The sequence below is a fragment of the Bos taurus genome, chromosome 11 (genome assembly GCF_002263795.3).
Source record: "Bos taurus isolate L1 Dominette 01449 registration number 42190680 breed Hereford chromosome 11, ARS-UCD2.0, whole genome shotgun sequence".
NCBI classification, from domain to species: Eukaryota; Metazoa; Chordata; class Mammalia; order Artiodactyla; family Bovidae; genus Bos; species Bos taurus.
Genome location: NC_037338.1, coordinates 8939482 through 8961138, shown reverse-complemented (window position 1 = coordinate 8961138; position 21657 = coordinate 8939482). Strand labels below are relative to the sequence as shown.

The 21657-nt window shown below is 45.0% G+C and overlaps 1 long non-coding RNA gene across 4 annotated transcripts in view; it reads left to right on the top strand.

The window, feature by feature from the left end:
- The first annotated feature begins 211 nt into the window (after positions 1-211).
- Positions 212-21657, top strand: part of LOC101909778 (uncharacterized) — a 44093-nt gene continuing 22647 nt past the window's right edge. For 2 of the 4 annotated variants that reach the window (XR_809611.4, XR_003037098.2), the window contains exons 1-3: positions 212-439; positions 9642-9824; positions 13042-13219. This is a non-coding gene — a long non-coding RNA (uncharacterized lncRNA). Of the gene's footprint in view, positions 440-689; positions 1371-9641; positions 9825-13041; positions 16337-21657 lie in introns of those variants that run through there. The other 2 variants (XR_009496371.1, XR_003037097.2) reach the window with 2 other exon arrangements.

Sequence of the window (21657 nt, the reverse complement as noted above, 5' to 3'; positions counted from 1 at the left end):
AACACACACGCATTAAGTATAAATGTATGTAATATACACTGTATCATTTATATAACACAGGGATATAGGCTATGTGTGTCTGCCTCTGGTAATCTTCAGAGAGTGGTAGTGAGGTGTGATGGGGACAAAGAATTATCTTTGTTTTTAATCTGTTTCTAAGTGTTGTTTCCCTTGTTACAACTATTAAATAGTCCTTCTTTAATTTGGAAGTGATCCAATCAAGAAAACAAAACATTCCACCCTGCATCAGGGTCAGCAGTTTAGGAGGTGACGGGAACTGAGTTCTGCGATATTGCTGTCGCCAGTGGTGACTTGCACAGAGGAGCCCCTGGAGCCCCTGAGAGCCACACCTGGCCCCTCGGACACCAAACTCATGGCCGCCTAGCACTCAGATGACGGGGGAGCTGTGCCTTCTTGGCAGGCAGGACCCTGCCAACAGGTAAGACTTCCTGGACTGGGAGTAAACACAGGCAGTCCTTCCAGATCAGGTGTGCGTGTCTGTCTGGCGGAGAGGAGGCAGGGATCAATTGCAGGGGAAAGAACTTGAGCTGGTGCACGAGGAAAATGAGAGCTTTTCTTCCTCAGTTCAAGAGCTGCCTCAGCAGCCAATGACAGAGTATCTGCCTGGGGTTTTATGTTGTTTTACACCAGGTAAAGCTGCTTTCAGCCAACAATATTCCCTGTGCCAGGGACTGTGCACGGACTGGGAGAAGAAGTGGAGGACAGACTGTGATGATCTCTGACTTTCTGGAGGCTCAGCTGAACTGGGGAGATGGATGCTGCATGAGAGACTAAGCTAACAGAGGAAATGATGCTCTGAAGGAAGTGGAAATGGTGAACATCAGGGCTGGACTGTTTTGGATCTGAAGGCAAAGCAAGCACTTTCTGAGGAGAGCACCTTTAAACCAAATTAACAATTGTGGTGCTGGAGAAGACTCTTGAGAGTCACTTGGACTACAAGGAGATCCAACCAGTCAATCCTAAAAGAAGTCAAACGTGAACATTCAGTGGAAGGGCCGATGCTGAAGCTCCAATACTTTGGTCACCTGATGCAAAGAGCCAACTCATTGGAAAAGAGCCTGATACTGGGAAAGATTGAAGGCAGGTGGAGTAGGGGACAACAGAGGATGAGAAAGTTGGATGGAATCACTGACTCAATGGATATGAGTTTGAGAAAACTCTGGGAGACGGTGAAGGACAGGAAAGGCTGGCGTGCTGCAGCGTATGGGGTTGCAGAGTCAGATGTGTTCAGTCAAAACTGAAGAACAAGAGCAACAACAATGAAGAGACAGGACCAGCAGGTGGAGAAAGGCAGGAGGCACCTCAGCCTCTCCACAGAGACTGCAGAGCAGTGAGCCGGTCAGGATGAGGTATGAGAGGCCGTCCGGCATCAAATCACATCTGCCCTCTTACATGCTTTATGGGTTTTAAAAAAATCTGTTTAAAATTAATTTTTATGAGAGTAGAGTTGCTTTACAATGTTGTGTTAGTTTCTTCTGTACAGCAAAGTGAATCAGCTGTATGTATACAGACATACCCTCTTTTTGGATTTCCTTCCCATTTAAGTCACCATAGAGCATTCCCTGTGCTCTACAGTGGGTTCTCATCAGTTATGTTACAGTTATCAATAGTGTATATACATCAATCCTGATCTCCCAATTCATCTCACCCTCCCTGTGCTTCAGATTTAGAAGTTTGATTTTACCCTAAATGTCAAGGCAAGGTAAAGCGTGCTCAGAAATCCAACATCTTAGCACCTCGCTGAAGCACTTCAACTCAGCGGGTATAAAGATCTGTCGATTGAGCACAAAATAAACAGATTGATGTTCTATGAGTGGAAATCATCCTGTTTTACTTTATTCTATTTTTAAACTTTTGTTTTTACCCCAATTACATGAAAAATCATTCCCATTTAGATTCATTTTCGTTAAAAGACCAAAGCTTACAGTGATGAGAACAGAAAGTCTCATGTTGAGAAACTGGCCTGAAGTGGAAGAAAAGGTTGATGAGACACTGTCTCCATGACCTGGATTGTGTGAAGCAGTTTCAGAAACCATCACCTGTCATATAGACGAAAGGCTTGGTGAGGCCACACCCCCGTGTGAGGGCCCAGGAACGTGTATCTCTGTTCCAGGGAACTTTCCTGGTGGTCGTTTAGGTGCTCAGTTGTGTCCGACTCTTGAGACCCCATAGACTGTAGCCCCCCAGGCTCCTCTGTCCATGGGATTTCCCAGGCAAGAATACTGGAGTGGGTTGCCATTTCCTTCTCCAGGGCATCTTTCCAAACTAGGGATCAAACCCGGGTCTCCTGCATTGCAGGCGGATTCTTGGATTCTTTACCTTCTACTGCATAATATTTTGGTGAGGATGAAAAGAAGAGAATGAAAATATCTGGCACCCAAGAAACATTCAAGAAATATTTGCATTTTTATTCCTGTAAGTAAGTAAGTAAGTAAGTAAGTAAGTAAGTGTTAGTCGATCAGTTGTGCCTGACTCTTTGTGACCCCATGGAGTGCAGCCCAGCAGGCTCCTCTGTCCATGAGATTTTCCAGGCATGGATACTGGAGTGGGTTGCCATTTCCTTCTCCAGGGGATCTTCCCAACCCAAGGATCGAACCTGGGTCTCCTGCACTGCAGGCAGATTCTTTACCGACTGAGCTACAAGGGAAGTCCTCTCAATAATTTAGGGCTTCCCTAGTGGCTCAGATGATAAAGAATCCACCTGTAATGCAGGAGACCAGGGTTCAATCCCCACCCACCTCCTTGCCCCTGCCCAGGTCAGGAAGATCCCCTGGAGGAGGAAATGGCAACCCACTCCAGTATTCTTTCCTGGAGATTCACACGGACAGAAGAGCCTGGCAGATTACAATCCATGGGGTCGCAAAGAGTGGGACATGACTGAGCGACTAAGCACACACACCCTCAATAATTTAATAAACCCTTCCAAAAATAGAACTTCCTTCAGTGTAGAATCCTACCCATTTTTGGTTGATGGACCATCCAAAAGGACACCAGATCCTTTTGTTTGACTCTTGGTAAGTTGACTTTGCACTTTAAAAAGGAAAAAGGGGAAACCTGTAGTCCTTCAAACAATGACCCCTTTTAAAGCCTACGTTGGACTCCGATTTCAAAGAATATTCTTATTAACATAGTTCCTTACAAATGGAGTGCCACTCATCAAATATTTATAAGGAGTAGCCTGAGAAGCCAGCGCAGCGCTTGGCAAGCCTGGGGACATTTCCCACATGCACTGTGGGGTGGCCTAGGCAGGGGACACCCTTTAATTTTGTGACATGGTTTGGGGGCTCCAGCGCGCGCTGGTCTTGGCATGGTTTCTCCCGGCTCTGGGCCTGATCCGACCCCGTTCAGGACTCCCATGTAGCCTGGCCTCGCAGGCAACTCACTTTGAAGTCCACAGGGGCTCTTTGAATAGAAAACATACACAACGGGGTGCTGATGCAAATAGGAATCTAGGCCTGATGCACGTGGGGAATAAAGGTGCTTCTCACCCCAAATATTAGCTCTTTAGCCAGGAAACGACAGTTTGATCATTAAATAAAAGAGCCCCTCCTTACCTCAAAAACTCCACAATCTACCACCAAAGCTTCTCCATCCATGTGCTCAGAAATGATAAACCTGCTAATTACCTGCGAGTTTTAATTAAGCAACAGATACAGGCAGTGCAGGGCTGACTGGTTTGGCTTCAAGCATATCAATAAAATAAACATTCTCAATTCCAGGGCAACTTGCTCAGTGATAAAAAAAAAAAAAAAAAAAACACAAAAAACGAAAAACTAAACATCACTATCTTTTGAAATATCACTCATTGAGTGTGATCATTTAGAAAAATATCTCTATTAGAGATAGTTAGAGATGTTTTTTGGTTGAAAAATGCAATCGCCGATGGAGTGCAAAGCTGTGATTTGTAGACAGGCTAAGTAAATTAAATCACTCACTGTCTTTTTTCCTTTTTCTTTTTTTCCAATGGCTTTAAAAGTTAAAGGTAATTTGCAAGGAAAATGCTCCGTTTGAATTGGTTTGTAATATCTGTTAATGATCTTTAAAAAATCCACTTATTCACAATTCTGCCCCTGAGGGAATAGCAGTGTGCTATCAGAAAAATTTCTAAAGTCTGAAATGTCATTAGCGAGTGATTTCTTTGAAGTAAAAAGCCCTGAAAAAATAAATTATATAAGGTATACAAGTGCGCAGGACAATCACTTTGATGAATAATATCTGTGTTTTTCATGCCGAAAAATACAACAATTGAGATCCAGGCTGCTAAATTACAGAGCCGTCTTTTGAATTACCTCCGTGTAGGCATACCTGCTCTGTTTATTTCACACGTATATTGAGTTCTCCCATATATTTATAGACTGTTGATGTAAAAACAGTCGTGTTAGGACCAATTTTGATTATATTCCTTGTGTTTACCTTTTGGAAACACAAGGTGTGGCCTAAATACAAGGCTACAGGTGTGCCATCCAGGAGGAAAACAATGGCTTGTTTGAGTGCAGCTCCCTGGATGGAAGAGCCAGGTGTCCAAACGGAGGTGCAAACGCCAGGCAGTGCCTGGATGGTTCACTACTAGATAACGGAGCTATGAAATCCCACACCAAAGGGAAAATGTCCTTCCTGACCCCAGCTGGCTATCAGTTTTTTTTTTTTTGCCTGGAAGCAGAGGTGTCTTTGTAATATAATAGCAGTCAGTGTAACTGTGGATGCTGTTTCAGCTGCTATAAATAGCTAATCTTTTTTTTTTTTTAAGGGAGGAGTTGGATTTTACTAAACCATTGGCTAGAGGTTAATTATCCATTTCGTAAGAAAGTATTTCCTCCTAGACAGCCTCAATTTGTTACCTTTTAATCCCGCTTTACATAATAAGGCTGGAAATACAAGCGTCTCCTCCAGGTCCTTCATTGTTGACATAATTTCATACAACGGCTCTTTCATTTTTTTTTTCCCTCATACATTCCTCACCTCTTTGCTCAACTGCAGAGGGTCCGAGTTTTATTCATGGTTCCTCAGGGAAAGGCATTCACTTTTCCCGATCCAGCTGACCTATAGTCATAGGTGTGTATGCGTGGTCCTTTCCACTTTCCGCTCTGGAACCAACATCAGGAGGGCACATTGAACCTAGATTCAGTTCAGTCGCTCAGTCGTGTCCGACTCTTTGCGACCCCATGAATGACAGCACGCCAGGCCTCCCTGTCCATCACCAACTCCCGGAGTTCACCCAGACTCCCGTCCACAGAGTCAGTGATGCCATCCGGCCATCTCATCCTCTGTTGTCCCCTTCTCCTCCTGCCCCCAATCCCTCCCAGCATCAGAGTCTTTTCCAATGAGTCAACTCTTTGCATGAAGTGGCCAAAATACTGGAGTTTCAGCTTCAGCATCATTCCTTCCAAAGAACACCCAGGGCTGATCTCCTTCAGAATGGACTGGTTGGATCTCCTTGCAGTCCAAGGGACTCTCAAGAGTCTTCTCCAACACCACAGTTCAAAAGCATCAATTCTTTGGCACCCAGCCTTCTTCACAGTCCAACTCTCACACCCATACATGACCACAGGAAAAACCATAGCCTTGACTAGACGAATCTTTGTTGGCAAAGTAATGTCTCTGCTTTTGAATATGCCATCTAGGTTGGTCATAACTCTCCTTCCAAGGAATAAGCGTCTTTTAATTTCATGGCTACAGTCACCATCTGCAGTGATTTTGGAGCCCCCAAAAATAAAGTCTGCCACTGTTTCCACTGTTTCCCCATCTATTTCCCATGAAGTGATGGGACCAGATGCCATGATCTTCATTTTCTGAATGTTGAGCTTTAAGCCAACTTTTTCACTCTCCTCTTTCACTTTCATCAAGAGGCTTTTTAGTTCCTCTTCACTTTCTGCCATAAGGGTGGTGTCATCTGCATATCTGAGGTTATTGATATTTCTCCCGGCAATCTTGATTCCAGCTTGTGCTTCTTCCAGTCCAGCGTTTCTCATGATGTACTCTGCATAGAAGTTAAATAAGCAGGGTGACAATATACAGTCTTGACGAACTCCTTTTCCTATTTGGAACCAGTCTGTTGTTCCATGTCCAGTTCTAACTGTTGCTTCCTGACCTGCATACACATTTCTCAAGAAACAGATCAGGTGGTCTGGTATTCCCATCTCTTGAAGAATTTTCCACAGTTTATTGTGATCCACACAGTCAAAGGCTTTGGCATAGTCAACAAAGCAGAAATAGATGTTTTTCTGGAACTCTTGCTTTTTCCATGATCCAGCGGATGTTGGCAATTTGATCTCTGGTTCCTCTGCCTTTTCTAAAACCAGCTTGAACATCAGGAAGTTCACGGTTCACATATTGCTGAAGCCTGGCTTGGAGAATTTTGAGCATTACTTTACTAGTGTGTGAGATGAGTGCAATTGTGCGGTAGTTTGAGCATTCTTTGGCATTGCCTTTCTTTGGGATTGGAATGAAAACGGACCTTTTCCAGTCCTGTGGCCACTGCTGAGTTTTCCAAATTTGCTGGCATATTGAGTGCAACACTTTCACAGCATCATCTTTCAGGATTTGAAAGAGCTCAACTGGAATTCCATCACCTCCACTAGCTTTGTTCGTAGTGATGCTTTCTAAGACCCACTTGACTTCACTTTCTAGGATGTCTGGTTCTAGGTCAGTGAACCCAGGTAACTGCAGACTACTATTTAAAAAAAAAATTATTTATTTATTTGGCTGTGTCAGGTCTAAGTTGTGGCCCTCAGGATCTTCGAGCTTCACTGGGGCATGTGAGATTTTTGGTTGTATCATGTGAAATCTTAGTTTTGGTGTGTGGGATCCATGGGTTTCCTGACCATGGATCAAACGCAGGTCCCTTGCCTTGGGAGCATGAAGTCTTAGCCATTGGACCACCACCAAGAAGGTCCCAAGGTTGGTTTTAAAAAAGATCTTCTACACTATTTTCTGTATTAGTCCCTCCATGTGCTTCACTGAAGAAATCAACACTTGAAAATTTTGGGGACTCTTTATTGAGGTTCCACATATGGAAGCTGCAAAAAGCAGAAATACGTGACTCCATGGATGATCCTGGTGGGAATGCATCCCAGTAACCACCCCCAGGTAAGAAAAAGAACCAGCCATTGTCCCCAATGGCCCTGGTGATGGTGTCCCTTCTTCCTCCTCAGAGATAGCCACCATCCTAACATCTAGTCCCATAGGTTGTTTTTTTCTCTTTTCTTGAGCGAGTGAGTGAAGTCGCTCAGTCGTGTCTGACTCTTTGAGACCCCATGGACTGTAGCCTACCAGATTCCACCATCCATGGGATTTTCCAGGCAAGAATACTGGAGTGGGTTGCCATATCCTTCTCAAGGAGATCTTCCCGACCCAGGGATTGAACCCGGGTTTCCGGCATTGTGGGCAGACGCTTTACCATCTGAGCCACCTGTTTCTTGAGTAACACTCTATAAATGCAATCATATGGTATCTGTTCTTTTGTGTCTGGCTTTATCCTTTCAACATCAAGTTTGTGAGCTGTATCTATGTTGTTGCGTATAATTATAGTATTTTTTCCCTGTTGTATTTCCTTCCGTTCTAACAGTTACAAAGCATAGTTTACCCATCATTTTCCTCCTGATCCGTGTTTGGGTTGTTTCAGTTCTAGGCTAATTCCGAGGGGGCTGCTGTGGGCCTTCTTGTGGATGTCTTTGGTGGGTGTGTGCATGCATTTCTGTTGTGTGTGTAGACCAGAGAACTTTGTCAGTTTCTACTCCCACCAGCAAGTGGGAGAGTTATTCCGCCCTACTTCCTTGTTCATATCTGGTTCTTAGTCTTTTTGATTTGGGGCTCTCTGGTGGTACCTAGTTGATTTCATTGTGGTTTTAACTTGATTTATCAGATTTACTAATAAGTTGAACATCTTTTCAAGTACCCTGGCTATTTGGGTATCTTGAGAATGGGTTTTTGCAAATGTCTCGCTGATTTTCCTGATGTATTGTTCATCTTTTCTTTCAGATTTTTAAGTATCTTACTGAGATACTTATATTGTGAATATGATCCTTTTCTGTTTATGTATATTGAAAATATCTTATACTACCCTGAGGTATATATTGACTTTTCACTCACTTTATGGTGTCTTTGGATGACTAGAAGATTTTAATTTTATTGTACTTTAACTTACCAAGATTTTCCTTTATAGTTAATGCTTCCTATGTCCTATTTAAGAACGCTTTGCTTTCCTGATGGTCATGAAAATATTCTTTTGTATTATCTTCTGGAAACTTTATATCAATAATTTCACCTTTCTCATTTAGATCTGTAATCTACATGGTATTGACTTTCATATATGGTGTGATGTTGGGATCAAGTCTGTTTATTCCTCCATCATATCCACTTACTTCCTTTCTCTAGTACTCTGAAACATTTTTGCCATAAATTAAGTGCTTACTTGTTTATAGGCTGATCATATGATTTTCCCCTTTATTTTGTTAATGTGATGAACTGTGCAAGAAGTTTTTGAATGTCAAACCAGCCTTGCATTTCTGGACTAAACTGAATTTTGTTATGATATTTATTTTATGTATTACCACATGTTTTGATAATTTTACAATATGTAGAAAAGAAATTTACCTGTAGTTTTTTTTTTTTTTAGTGTAATATCCCTGCCAGGTATGTTATCATGATTTAGCTGGCTCATGAAACAAATTGAGAAGTGTTCTCATTACATTCTCTAAAAATTTAAAACATGAATGCATGTGTGTGTGCTCATTTATGGCTGACTCTTTACAACACCATGGACTGTAGCCCCCCCAGGCTCCTCTGTCCATGGGATTTCCCAGGCAAGAACACTGGAGTGGGTTTCCATTTCCTCCTAATCTAATATAGTGATTGTATGTAGTTTGTCCTAGCATCAGTCCTGGGTCAGGAAGATCTCCTGGAGAAGGAAATGGCTACCCACTTCAGTACTCTTGCCTGGAGAATCCCATGGACAGAGGAGTCTGGCAGGATACAGTCCATGGGGTCACAAAGATTCAGACATGACTGAGCAACTAACACCTGTCTGGAGTATGCTACTCAGGTTTCTCCAGAGAAACCTACCAATTGAATATATGCATATATATATATATATATATATATATATATATATATATACACATACATACACACATATAAGAGCAGACCTACTATAGGAATTGGCTAGCACAGTTACAGAAGCCAAGAAGTCGCTTGATCTGCTATCAGCAAACTGGGAGCCAGGAAAGCTAATGGTGTAACCCTGTCCAAATCTGAAGGCCTGACTACTGGGGGGTTGAGGGCTGGGGGGTGGGCAGTGGTATAAGTCATGGTTGGATTCTTTTTAAATTGAAGTGGAGTTGATTTACAGTATTATATTGGTTTCAGGTATACAGCACGATGATTCAGTATTTTTATAGATTATACTCCATTAAAAGTTATTACAAGATAATGGAATACACTTGTGCTATGCATAGGGTTGCAGAGAGGTGGACGTGATTGAAGTGACCGCATGAGCACACACCTGGTTGGACTCTGAAGGCCCAAGCACTGGGAGCTCCCACGTCCAAGGGCGGGAGAAGACGGGTGTCCCAGGGGAAGCAGAGAGAAAACTCACCCTTCCTCTGTCTTTCTATTTGGTACAGACGTCCAGCAGATGGGATGCTTCTCACTGCAACGTTGAGGGTGGTCCTTTTAACTCCATCCGCCCATTTGAAGGCCAGGCTTCTCCAGAAACACCCTCAACAGACACACCCCGAAATACATTTCACCAGCTCTCTGGGCCTCCCTTAGCCCCATCAAGTTAACCCATCATACCAACCATCACAGTAAGTATTCATCACAATCATATTTCATTCCAGGTTTCTGTATATTTTGAATTAGACTTCAGGCAGAAAACTGGTTTCGTGTGAGTTTTGCATCTGTGTGCATGTTCAGTCTTGTCCAACTTTTTGGGACACCATGGACTGTAGCTCAAAAGGCTCCTCTGTCCATGGGATTTCCCAGGCAAGCGTACTGGAGTGGGTTGTCATGCCCTCCTCCAGGGGATCTTCCCAACCTATCCTGTGTCTTCTGCATTACAGGTGGATTCTTTACTGATGAGCCATCTGGGAAGCCCATGGGAAGGTCAATAGGAGTTAGACTGTTTTCTAGGAGCTCTCCCATGGCACTTGGCAGTAAACATACATGCTCAAGGCTGACCTTTGTCACTGCGTCTCAGTCCTGGGCCCATTGTCAAGGTCCATCTTGGATTTGAAGAGGAACTTGTGAGATAACAACTTTCTGGACAGGGCAAGCATTCAGATAAATACCTGATCCCAGTGAGAATCTTCAAAACCAATTTCATCTCCTCCTTTTGACCTTTTGATCGCTGCTCCACAGACCTGTTCTTTTTAATCTCCTTCAGTACTGTGCATCTCATAGCTCACCCATCTCTCCACACCTACTTGCTGTGGTCCTCTGGGCTATGGCATTTCTAGTACCCCCAGTCTTCGTTTCATCCTCTTCTCAGACATCCAAGTGCTCACTCCAAAATGGAAAGCTGGTGGGTCTTCCCTGGTGGCTCAGTGGTAAAGAATACACCTGCCGAAGCAGGAGACATGGATTCAACCCCTGGTCCAGGAAGATCCCACGTGCCGCGGAACAACTAAGTCCATGCACCACAGCCATTGAGCCTGTGCACCCGACAAGAGAAGCCACTGCAATGAGAAGCCCAAGCCCTGCAGCTGAAGGGCAGCCTCTGCTCATCACACCTAGAGAAAAAAGCCCGGGCAGCACTGAAGATTCAGCACAGCCAAAAAGCAGCATAGAAAGCTGGCCGCCTCAGCCCTCATAGAGAGCTCCTTGGTGGCTTTGCGAGGTGGAGTGCAGGCTTGTGAACACGCACCTGGAACCCCTCTGGCCGGGCTCTGTGTCCTCGCCAGCCTGCCCCCTCCCCTGCAGCATCTCCAGCTGCCCTTGGTTCTCAGTGTGTACGAGGGGCCTTTTTGTACCAACCTTTGTGTGTGTTGCTCCTCCCACCAGGCATGGGCTGTCCATGGCTTCCTCCTGGACAACCCACTGTTTAACCATCAGCTCAGACCAGAACCCTTGAGCCCTCCCAGCTGGGACTGTGTGGTCTCCTGGCCGGGGCCTCATCTCTGTGATGAGATGGTGAGCTCTTTGCAGGCAGGGTCCAGGGCTCAGCCTGGTGGAGAGCAGGTGTTCAGTAAACATGTATAAATTCAAACAGAAGGGACAACGCTGACTAGGGGACTGGTTTGTATTTCATTTCAACTTTATTCCTTTATTTATTTGGCTGTCTTGGGTCCTGGTTGCAGCACTCAGGATCTTCCTTGCATCATATGGGATCTTTCTAAAAATGTATTTATTTTTAACTGGAGGATAATTGCTTTACATTATTGTGGTGGCTTCTGCTATATATCGATATGAATCAGCCATAGGTATACACACCTCCCCTCCCTCTAAAACCTTCCCATTACCTCCCCCATCCCGCCCCTCTAGGTCATCATAGAGTGCCAGCCTGAGCTCCCTACGCTGTACAGCAGCATCCCACTGGCTCTGTGTGCGTATGTCAGGGCTGCTCTCCCAGTTGGTCCCACACTCTCTTCCCCACCGTGTCCACAGTCTGTTCTCTATGTCTGTGTCTCACTTGCTGCCCTGAAAATGGGTTCATCAGTACTATCTTTCCAAATTACGTATATATGTGTTCATATACACTATTTGTTTTTCTCTTTCTGATATCTTGCTCTGTATAATAGGCTGAATTATCTTTCTAGATTCCATATCTGTGCGTTAGTATACCATATCTGTTTTTCTCTGACTGACTTCACTCTGTATAATAGGCTCTAGGTTCATCCACCTTACTAGAATCTTTTGTTGAGGCACACGAACTTTCTATTGCAGTGCACGGGCTTAGTTGCTCCAAGGCATGTGGGATCTTAGTTCCCCGACCAAGGATCGAACCCATGTTCCCTGAATTGTGAGGCAGATTCTTAACTCCTGGCCCACCAGGGAATTCCCTTATTTCATCTTTTTGGAAGCCTGAGATGGACTAGGATGGCCCAAATGCCATGCCCAGAAGGGAGGCAAGAAGGCCCAGGCGATGGAAAATCCGCTGATGCAATCTCTTCCTCTTTGACTAAATTCAACTCAAATAGTGGAAACTCTCTTCCGATGGCATCCGCTTTCTGTAGAATGGATTAGTAGCAAGGATTTCCTATACAGATTTTTCCAGAGTAACAAATTAAAACCATTTACTCTAAGAATTTTAAAGAAAAAAAAAATCCTGCTTAAAAGGCATCTGACCGAGATGCTTCCCCCTTTCTCTTATTAATAAAAGAGTTTACACAGAAACTCTGTAAGAGATCGTGTAAGAGGTTCGCAAGGGTTGCTGAAGTCCCCGCTAGACGCGAACTTTCACTTTGTGAAATTGGCTACACCCTCCAAATGGTATCACAGAAATGGACTTTCTGGGGCTCGTCTCTATGAATGGGTTTTAGCTGCACAGTGGTGCCATTCATTTTATTTGGCCCACGTATTGCCAGTCCATTCTAAATTTGGCCTTAATTATTTTTCCTTTCACAAAAATATTTTGTGGGATCTTTTTGAACCCCGACGACTTCCTTCTTGTCCCTTAAACCAGAATCCAGGAGTGTTATTTTTGTTCTCCTCTAATTAAAATAATTGCTTGCTTCTTTTTAACTAGATTCGTGCAGTTATTAGCCTAATACATGGATGGGTGCCACGCGGTGCTTAAGAGACAGAATGAGAAGTGATCGTGTAACTTCACATGAAAAAGATTACCTAGTGCCAAGGAGCATTTTCCCTTTTCAGCTGGCATTTTAGAAGAGCCTTTAGTAAATTTGCGCCCCCCCCACCCCACCACCCCCTTGCTAAAAGACGATTAACTGAAAGAATAGTTCTATTTTCTTCGTTAGGTACACAGCTCACCCAGGACAATTTGAAGAGGGGCACTTGATATGCTGGGCAGGGTACAAAGACCTGGTCTCTGGTTTTAATTTCTGCCCCTGTTTTGTCTTCCAGAATAACTGTGTGTGAAGGGTGAAAGCCCCATGTCTCTGAAGCCAGTGGGTGTTCACAAGAGGATTATGGGAAGAGGGACAGAAGTGCCTGGATGTACTGTTCAGAACTGGCAGGACCGGCCTCTAAAAGGAAGACTTAAAATGATGTTTTTGACATCAACACTTTCCCCAAAGTTGATGTAAGTCCTGGGGTTTTGGCAAAGGCCCACAGGCTACCTCTGACCTGTTGTCTCTTAAAAAAAATTTTTTTTATTTATTAATTTATTTTTGGCTGCACTGGGTCTTTGTTGCTACACAGGCTTTTCTCTAGTTGCGGGCTACTCTCTATTTGTGGTGCATGGGCTTCTCATCTGGTGGCTTCCCTTGCCACAGAGCACGGGCTCTATGGCGTGCAGGCTTCAATAACTGTGGTGCATAGCCTCAGTCGTTGCAGCTCAAAGACTCTAGACGGTGAGCTCTGGAGTCAGGGCACATGGGCTTAGTTGCTCCATGGCATGTGGGATCTTATTTCCTGGACCAGGGGTCACCTGCACTGGCAGGCAGATTCTTAACCACTGGACTACCAGGGAAGTCTCTGTTGCCTCCTTTTGTAAGTTAAGATTCATGGGATCGCCATGGCCACAGCCATTTGTGGATGTGTTGTCTACAGCTGCTTTTGGACACAACGTGGAACAGTGTTGATAAAGACCACATTGTCTACAAAACCTCAAAGATTTGCTATCTGGTTCTTGCAGAAAAAGTTTGCTGACTCTTGATATACTTACTCCACCTGATCCACTGAGCACCTGCTGAAAGTCTACTCCAGGTTGAGAAATGTGTTTATAGGAATGTGAATAGTGGTCTTCCTTTGGTGAGACGCTGAGGACCTTTGGTGATGTGTTTTTGTCCCCGGTAATCAGTACAGGTGCATTGGTAGCAGGAAGTGAGAAGGATGCAGTGCAAGAAGTCATGGTTTGAGAAAAGGTTCTGCTGCGATTGTCTTGGTGGCAGGTGGTGAATCATGGCTGGGCTCTTCCTTTGTCTGCTGCCTGGAGGAGGAGGTGTTAATGACTTAGAGTGCACCTTTATTAGCTAATTCAAGACCTATGTGTGCATGTGTGCTTACTGGCTCAGTCATGTCTGACTCTTTGCAGCCCCATGGACAGTAGCCTGCCAGACTCCTCTGTCAGTGGGATTCTCCAGGCAAGAATACTGGAGTCGGTTGCCATTTTCTCCTCCATCAAGACCTATGTGCTGTGCTTAGTTGCTCAGTCATGTCTGACTCTTTGTGACCCCATGAACTGTAGCCCTCCAGGCCTCTCTGTCCATGGGGATTCTCCAGGCAAGAATACTGGAGTGGGTTGCCATGCCCTCCTCTAGGGGATCTTCCCAACCCAGGGATTGAACTCAGATCTCGCACACTACAGGTGGATGCTGCTCCAGAAGATCTTTCTGACTCAGGTATTGAACCCATGTCTCCTGCATTGCAAGCGGATTCTTTACCACTAAGCCACCAGGAAACCCTGCAGGTGGATTCTTTACAGTCTGAGCCACCAAGGAAGTCCATCAAGACCTATGATCACCTTCAATTAAAAAAAAAACACCTAGGGTCATCCTGTGGACTTCTGCTGCAGGGCCAAAAGATGGGCCCCTCTGCCACCAGTGGGTGGTTGGGTGAGTCAAGTGGAGAACTCAAGTACAGCAGAGGGTCAAATGTTTTCTCAGTCATAAGATACTATGTATAAAAGTATCTTATACTATGTGGCATAGATACTATGTATAAAAGCAGTGAATAAGTGTTATCTCTATTTGCCATGTGAAGAAATGAGAATCAGTTTAGTTAAGATCTAGTAAGCTTACTCCATGGCACCCCATTCCAATACTCTTGCCTGGAAAATCCCATGTACAGAGGAGCCTGGTGGGCCCCAGTCCATGAGGTCACTAAGAGTCAGGCACGACTGAGCGACTTCACTTTCACTTTTCACTTTCATGCATTGGAGAAGGAAATGGCAGCCCACTCCAGTGTTCTTGCCTGGAGAATCCCAGGGACAGAGGAGCCTAGTGGGCTGCCGTCTATGGGGTTGCACAGAGTCGGACACGACTGAAGTGACTTGGCAGCAGCAGCAGCAGCAAGCTTACTCCTTGGAAGGAAAGTTATGACCAACCTAGATAGCATATTCAAAAGCAGAGACATTACTTTGCCAACAAAGGTCCATCTAGTCAAGGCCATGATTTTTCCAGTGGTCATATATGGATGTGAGAGTTGGACTGTGAAGAAAGCTGAGTGCCGAAGAATTGATGCTTTTGAAATATGGTGTTGGAGAAGACTCTTGAGAGTCCCTTGGACTGCAAGGAGATCCAACCAGTCCATTCTGAAGGAGATCAGCCCGGGGAATTTTTGGAAGGAATGATGCTAAAGCTGAGACTCCAGTACTTTGGCCACCTCATGCAAAGTGTTGACTCATTGGAAAAGACTCTGATGCTGGAAGGGACTGGGGGCAGGAGGTGAAGGGGATGACAGAGGATGAGATGGCTGGATGGTATCACTGTCTCGATGGACATGAGTTTGAGTGAGCTCCGGGAGTTGGTGATGGACAGGGAGGCCTGACGTGCTGCAGTCCGGGTTGCAGAGTCGGACACAACTGACTCAACTGAACTGAACTGAAGCAGGTGGAAGCACCATAAGCTGTTTGCTGGTTTTAAACACTACTTTCCAGGGCTCCATGTGCCTCTGCGCGTCATACTTCTGGCCACGGTTTCAGGCGTGTTCAGTTCTTCAGTTAGTTTGTCTCTTGCTCTTTCTCTCCCTCTCTCTCTTCTGTCTTTTCTTCACTATTCAGCAATATTTATTCATCTGCTTTTAACTGGAAAAGGCGCTGAATTTTTCAGGGAGAGTGATGATTATTTAAAGAAGAGGTGGAAGACTCGTAGGATGGTTTTGTTCTCGGACTCCTGGGCTGGAGTCCTCCAGAAGTAGATTCCCTCACAGTTTCTCCTGAGCTGCCCAAGGGCTTGGTCCTTATCTGTGATATAAAGAGAGAAATGGGGTGGGGAAGGGAGAGTAGTCCTGTCACTCAACAGCGTGTTGCTGGAGACATTGTTTTGGGTTGTGTGTGTATATGGGCACATAACATACGTTACACGTGCATGTAAGCACGCATGTATGTGTACATGTGTGTATACTCGCACATGTGGATGCATGTATACGTATGTTTGCATGTAGGTGTGCATGTATATACCTGTGCACATGTGAGTATGTGTGACTGTGTGTGTGTGTATACATGTGCATACGTGTGTTTACATATCAAGAAAGAAAAGAGGAAAAGAGATGAAATATTGCTAGCAGATTTCACCAACAGCTACAGGATGGGGACAATCTAGGTTTGGAAAATTTGAAAGTTACGATTTTGTACATGAAGTCCCAGGGAATCCCTATCAGAGACATTTTCAAACGTGAATCATTCATTTAGATGATGTATATTAAATAGGCCAGATATGGACTTACTTGGCTTTACTGTCCCATACCGTCTTCAGTCACATTGTAGTCCTTCAGTAATGTGTCTTGTAACTTTTGACGTGATGATTATCAAATGTGCGAGGAGGAAGCAGCCTGAACTGTAATACGGAATGTGTTGTGTCCCAGTAGGAGATTTGCCAGTATTTTCCCTGATAGTTATAGTCAATTCTGTTGGCTACTTATGCTCTTCACGTAGGCTTGCACCTAAAAGTCACATGATTCCCTGAAACAATGGTGCAAATAAAGTTGCCTCATAAAAATAAAACAAAGTGAACCCTCCAGAATCTTTCATGGTACAGCTGTCAACTGCACAGACCTCTGGGAAGTACAGTAGAAAATCCTTCTTATTCTCCTCTTTCTCCCACATCAGTAACTCACACTCCTGCTCTCTGAATTTGGAGGAGGGGCATCTGATCCTGCAATTCAGCATTTAAACCATGCTGTTGTTGTTCAGCTGCTCAGTTGTGTCCAACTCTTTGCAACCCCGTGAACTTCAGCACACCAGGCTTCCCTGTCCTTCACAGTCTCCTGGAGCTCACTCAAACTCATGTCCATGGAGTCAGTGATGCCATCCAACCATCTCATCCTCTGTCACCCCCTTCTCCCCTTGCCCTCTTGAAGCTGTGCTGTTCCTCCAATATTCCTAGGACCCAGGATGGTGCTGTTCTCAGAAACGTAATTTGTTTCAGCACAAAAAGCATATTCATTGCAGGATTTAACATTGATACAGATAACACTTTTCCTCTCTAAGAAATTGGTGAGCATTAACCAATTTATTTAACTTCCCTGCCATGAAGTGAATTCCCTTCCATTTGCTGTGGGAAAACCCTTCTTTTTCTAATTCTAATCTTTTAGCAGGTATTCTACTGAGAAATTGTCACCATGCAGGAAATGTTTTGTAGAGGGGGGAATAAATCTTTCAACACAGTGTAAAATTCCACCGAAATAGATGACCTCCATTTCCACAGTGTCTAAGCCTATTTTTAAGCGATTTAGCAATGCTCCTGAAAAAAGTAAAATCTCATTGAAAACGGTGGAAACTATTATTGTTACTACTGTTATAACTCCCGTTGCCGTGTGCAAAGTTCTTGATGATTTATGTGCATTATTTTGAGTTCCTTAGAAAGGAGAGCTTGAGGAGAAGCTCATATGCTATCTGTTCTGTGGAGGTTCGATCCAGGAATAGGCTGTGATGAAGGATCTTGAGATGGAGAGTTACCTTGGATAATCTGTGTACTTGCTCAGTCATGTCCGACTCTTCAGCGACCCCATGGACTACAGCCTGCCAGGCTCCTCTGTCCATGGGATTCTCCAGGCAAGAATACTGGAGTCTGTTGCCATTTACTCCTCCAGGGGATCTTCCTGATCCAGGGATTGAACCTGCGTCTCCTGCATTGGCAGGAGGGTTCTTTACCTCTAGTGTGACCTGGAAAGCTCTGGATTATCTGGATAGGTCCTAAATCCAGTTGTAACTGTCCTTTTAATAAGAGGCAGAGACAGAGGCAGATTTAATACACGGAAGAGAAGAAGGCAGTGTGAACACGAGGCAGAGATGGCAGTGATGGAGTGATCACCAGGCAAGGGATGTGGGCCTCACCAGGTGCTCAAAGAAGCAAGGAAGGGCCCCTCCCCTCCAGTCTCCAGAGAGAGTACGGCCCCTGCTGAGAGCTCCGTGTGGGCCAGTGACGCTGATTGGATACATGCCTGCTGTATGAGCTGCCAAGTTTGGGGTAACTTGTCACAGCAGCCGCAGGGCAGCATGAACTATGAGGTCTCAGGGGAGACTGATCTGGAGAGGGAAGGGGAGGAAGAAAGTTTACCTGCCAGTTCTCACCTCTGATTGGTCAACCGCTTCCCTGAGGGGACACTGGGTGCGTGTGTGCTCAGTCACTTCAGTCATGTCTGACTCTTTGTGACCCCACAGACTGTAGCCCGCCGGGCTCCTCTGTCCATAGGATTCTCTAGGCAAGAATACTAGAGCGAGTTGCCATTTCCATCTCCAGGGGATCTTCCTGACCCAGGGATTGCACTCGTGTCTCTTATGTCTCCTGCACTGGCACGACTTTACCACTTTCGCCACCTGGGAAGCCTGTATCATTTGCAATTACACCTTATTTCCTTTGCTCAGTTCCAACAGTTTACCTATTGATGACGGCGATCGTCATCTTCCTCCCCACAGTCATCACACCAGCAGATCCCTTTACCCTGGAAAAGCTTCTCATGACAGTTGCTTTCACTCTACTGCTCAGAAGACACGTCTTTCAATGAGCTCCCCACCAGGCATGATGCTGAAATCATATTTCCAGGGGACAGAGATAGATGTGGTGTACTTATCTGATTAAACTGCCTGTTGTTTTAAATCTATTTTCACAGAGACTCTTTCCTCCAGAAGACAGTCAGTGACACAACGCATTAAAAATTATATCTGTATCAGTGGTTTCCTCTGTGGCATTTCTGTAGTGTGTGCACGTGTGTGCGTGCACGTGTGTGTGTGTGCATGCTAACCTTGTGTCCCCTGTTAGGATGGATACGCATGTGACAGTTATGAAACAGTTACAGCTAAAACAATCAAGTTTGGCTACATATGTTATTTATCTTTATCTATAGTGAATACATTTATTGTCTTCCAAAAATGATTGTCTAGAACTATGGGAATACAAGAAAAGATATTTGCAGTCAGATGTCTGGAGGTCAAAAGCCAATGCAGTTCATAAAGTGGGGGGGTGGAATTAAAGATTCCAAACCCACATGAAAAATTCTTCCTAACAGATGTTAGAGCTTTTAACTCAGAAAGTTTGTCTTTTCAAGCACGTTGTGGAGGATCAAGGATTTATTTTTATTTTTAAAAGATTTATTTATTTATTTTAGTTTTGGCTGCACTGGCTCTTCATTGCTGTGGCTCTGGCTTTTCTCTGGTTGCAGCGAGCAGGGGCTACTCTTCCTTGGGGTGTGAGGGCTCCTCACTGCAGTGGCTTCTCTTGTTGCGGAGCACGGGTTCCAGGGTGCACTGGCTTCAGTAGCTAAGCACACATGCTCAGCAGTTGCAGCTTCCAGGCTCAGTAGCTGTGGCTCGAGGCCTCTACAGGGCTAGCTCGGTACTTCTGGCTCCCGGCTCTAGAGCACAGGCTCAGTAGTTGTGGCTCAAGCGCTTAGTTGTTCACGGACCAGGGATCAAACCCATGCCCCCTGCATTGGCAGGCCGATTCCTAAACACTGGACCACCAGGGAAGCCCTCAAGGATTTAGGATTAACACTGATTCATTGTCACTGAATGTTTATAACATCACTTTGACTAGAGAGGTACATGATATGAAGAACAGTCAAAAATTAATACATTAAATTGTTACATGAGTACATACTTTTTGACCAACTAAAAAATGATGGAATTGTGTGAAACACCAAATACAGGAATTACATTAAAATGTAACAAGAAAGCCCTCCTCACCCAGTGAACGGCAGACCCACCACTGTCACGGGCAGGTCAGCAGCAGGCCTCTCTTCCAGACTATTTCCTAATATTTCTGCTTTTCAACAGGGCCTGGGGACCACGATGTCGGATATCCCAGCCCTTGGCACTGCCCGTATTAGAACCTTCATTAATCTTTGAGTTCTTTGCCTCCCCCCATCTTACCCAAAGAATAATGCCTCCCCCAGAATTACACAAAAATCAATGGCCAAGTTAATTGAAATCCGGATCTCTTAATGTTTTCCCCTTTCTTAAGTGATTGCTTGGTTTCTGAAGAGTGAAGTTGAACTCAGAGGATGGCTTTAACTGGTGGGGAGGGGGATGAATTGATAAGAGAATGGATAGATCATTTTCCAAGTGACTGACAGACATATAGGATTTCATTTCAAGTTTTACATGGGGGCTTCAGGAATGTTGGGTTCCCTGGTGGTTCAGACAGTAAAGAATCTGCCTGCAATGCAGGGGACCCGGGTTTGATCCCTGGGTTGGGACGATCCTGTGGAGAAGGGAATGGTAACCCACTCTGGTATTCTTGCCTGGAGAATCCCATGGACAGAAGAGCCTGGCAGGCTGCAGTCTATGAGGTTACAAAGAGTCGGACACAACTGAGCAACTAACAGTTTTTTCCAGCAAGGTAAGTGCCTGGTCCTCCACTTCCTCTCTCTTCCCCTAAAAGCCAGAAGACCCATGCCTCCTGAACCCCCTCACTGGTTGGGCCATCATGGACAAATTCCAACTCATTGGACCCTCTGTTTCTTCCTCTACAAGGCAGAGATCGAAATATTTGTCCCACTTGCCTCAGCAAATTGACGTGAGGATCCAGTGAAGTAGCATTTACTTTGCGTGTTATGGGCTTCCCTGGTGGCTCAGACGGTGAAGAACCCACCTGCGACACAGGAGACCCAGGTTCAGTCCCTGGGTTGGGAAGATCCGCTGGAGAAGGACATGGCAACCGACTCCAGTATTCTTGCCTGGGAAATCCCATGGACAGAGGAGCCTGGTGGGCTATAGTCCATGGGGTCACAAAGAGTCAGACACGACCAAACAACGAACACTTTCAACACATGTTGAAACACTTGTTACACTTGCTGCAGACTGCTATAAAATATAAAAAGTACGACAGGAGGAGCCAAATTACAGGCCAAACACCTTCGATATGAAGACCCCAATTATCAGGAAAGTGGGAATCCTTAAAATAAAGAAGACGGACACCTTTCTAGCGGTCAGTCACCTCCATCACCTTCTTTCTTCCTTCTTCCTCCCCAGGTTCCCTGGGAGGAGGACAGAGAAAAGGCCGACCTCCTTCAGAGCATCTCAAGCCCTTTAAGGAATCAGCAGAGCCTGGAGCTGGGCCATGGAAATGCCATGGTCACTAGTTCCATCCAGTAACAGTCCTGAAAACTGTTAGCTGCTCAATTGTGTCTGACTCTTTGCCACCCTGTGGACTGCAGCCTGCCAGGCTCCTCTGTCCATGGGATTTCCCAGGCAAGAATACTGGAGTCGGTTGCCATGTCCTTCTCCAGCGGATCTTCCCAACCCAGGGACTGAACCTGGGTCTCCTGTGTTGCAGGTGGGTTCTTTACCGTCTGAGCCACCAGGGAAGCCCATAACACGCAAAGTAAATGCTACTTCACTGGATCCTCATGTCAATTTGC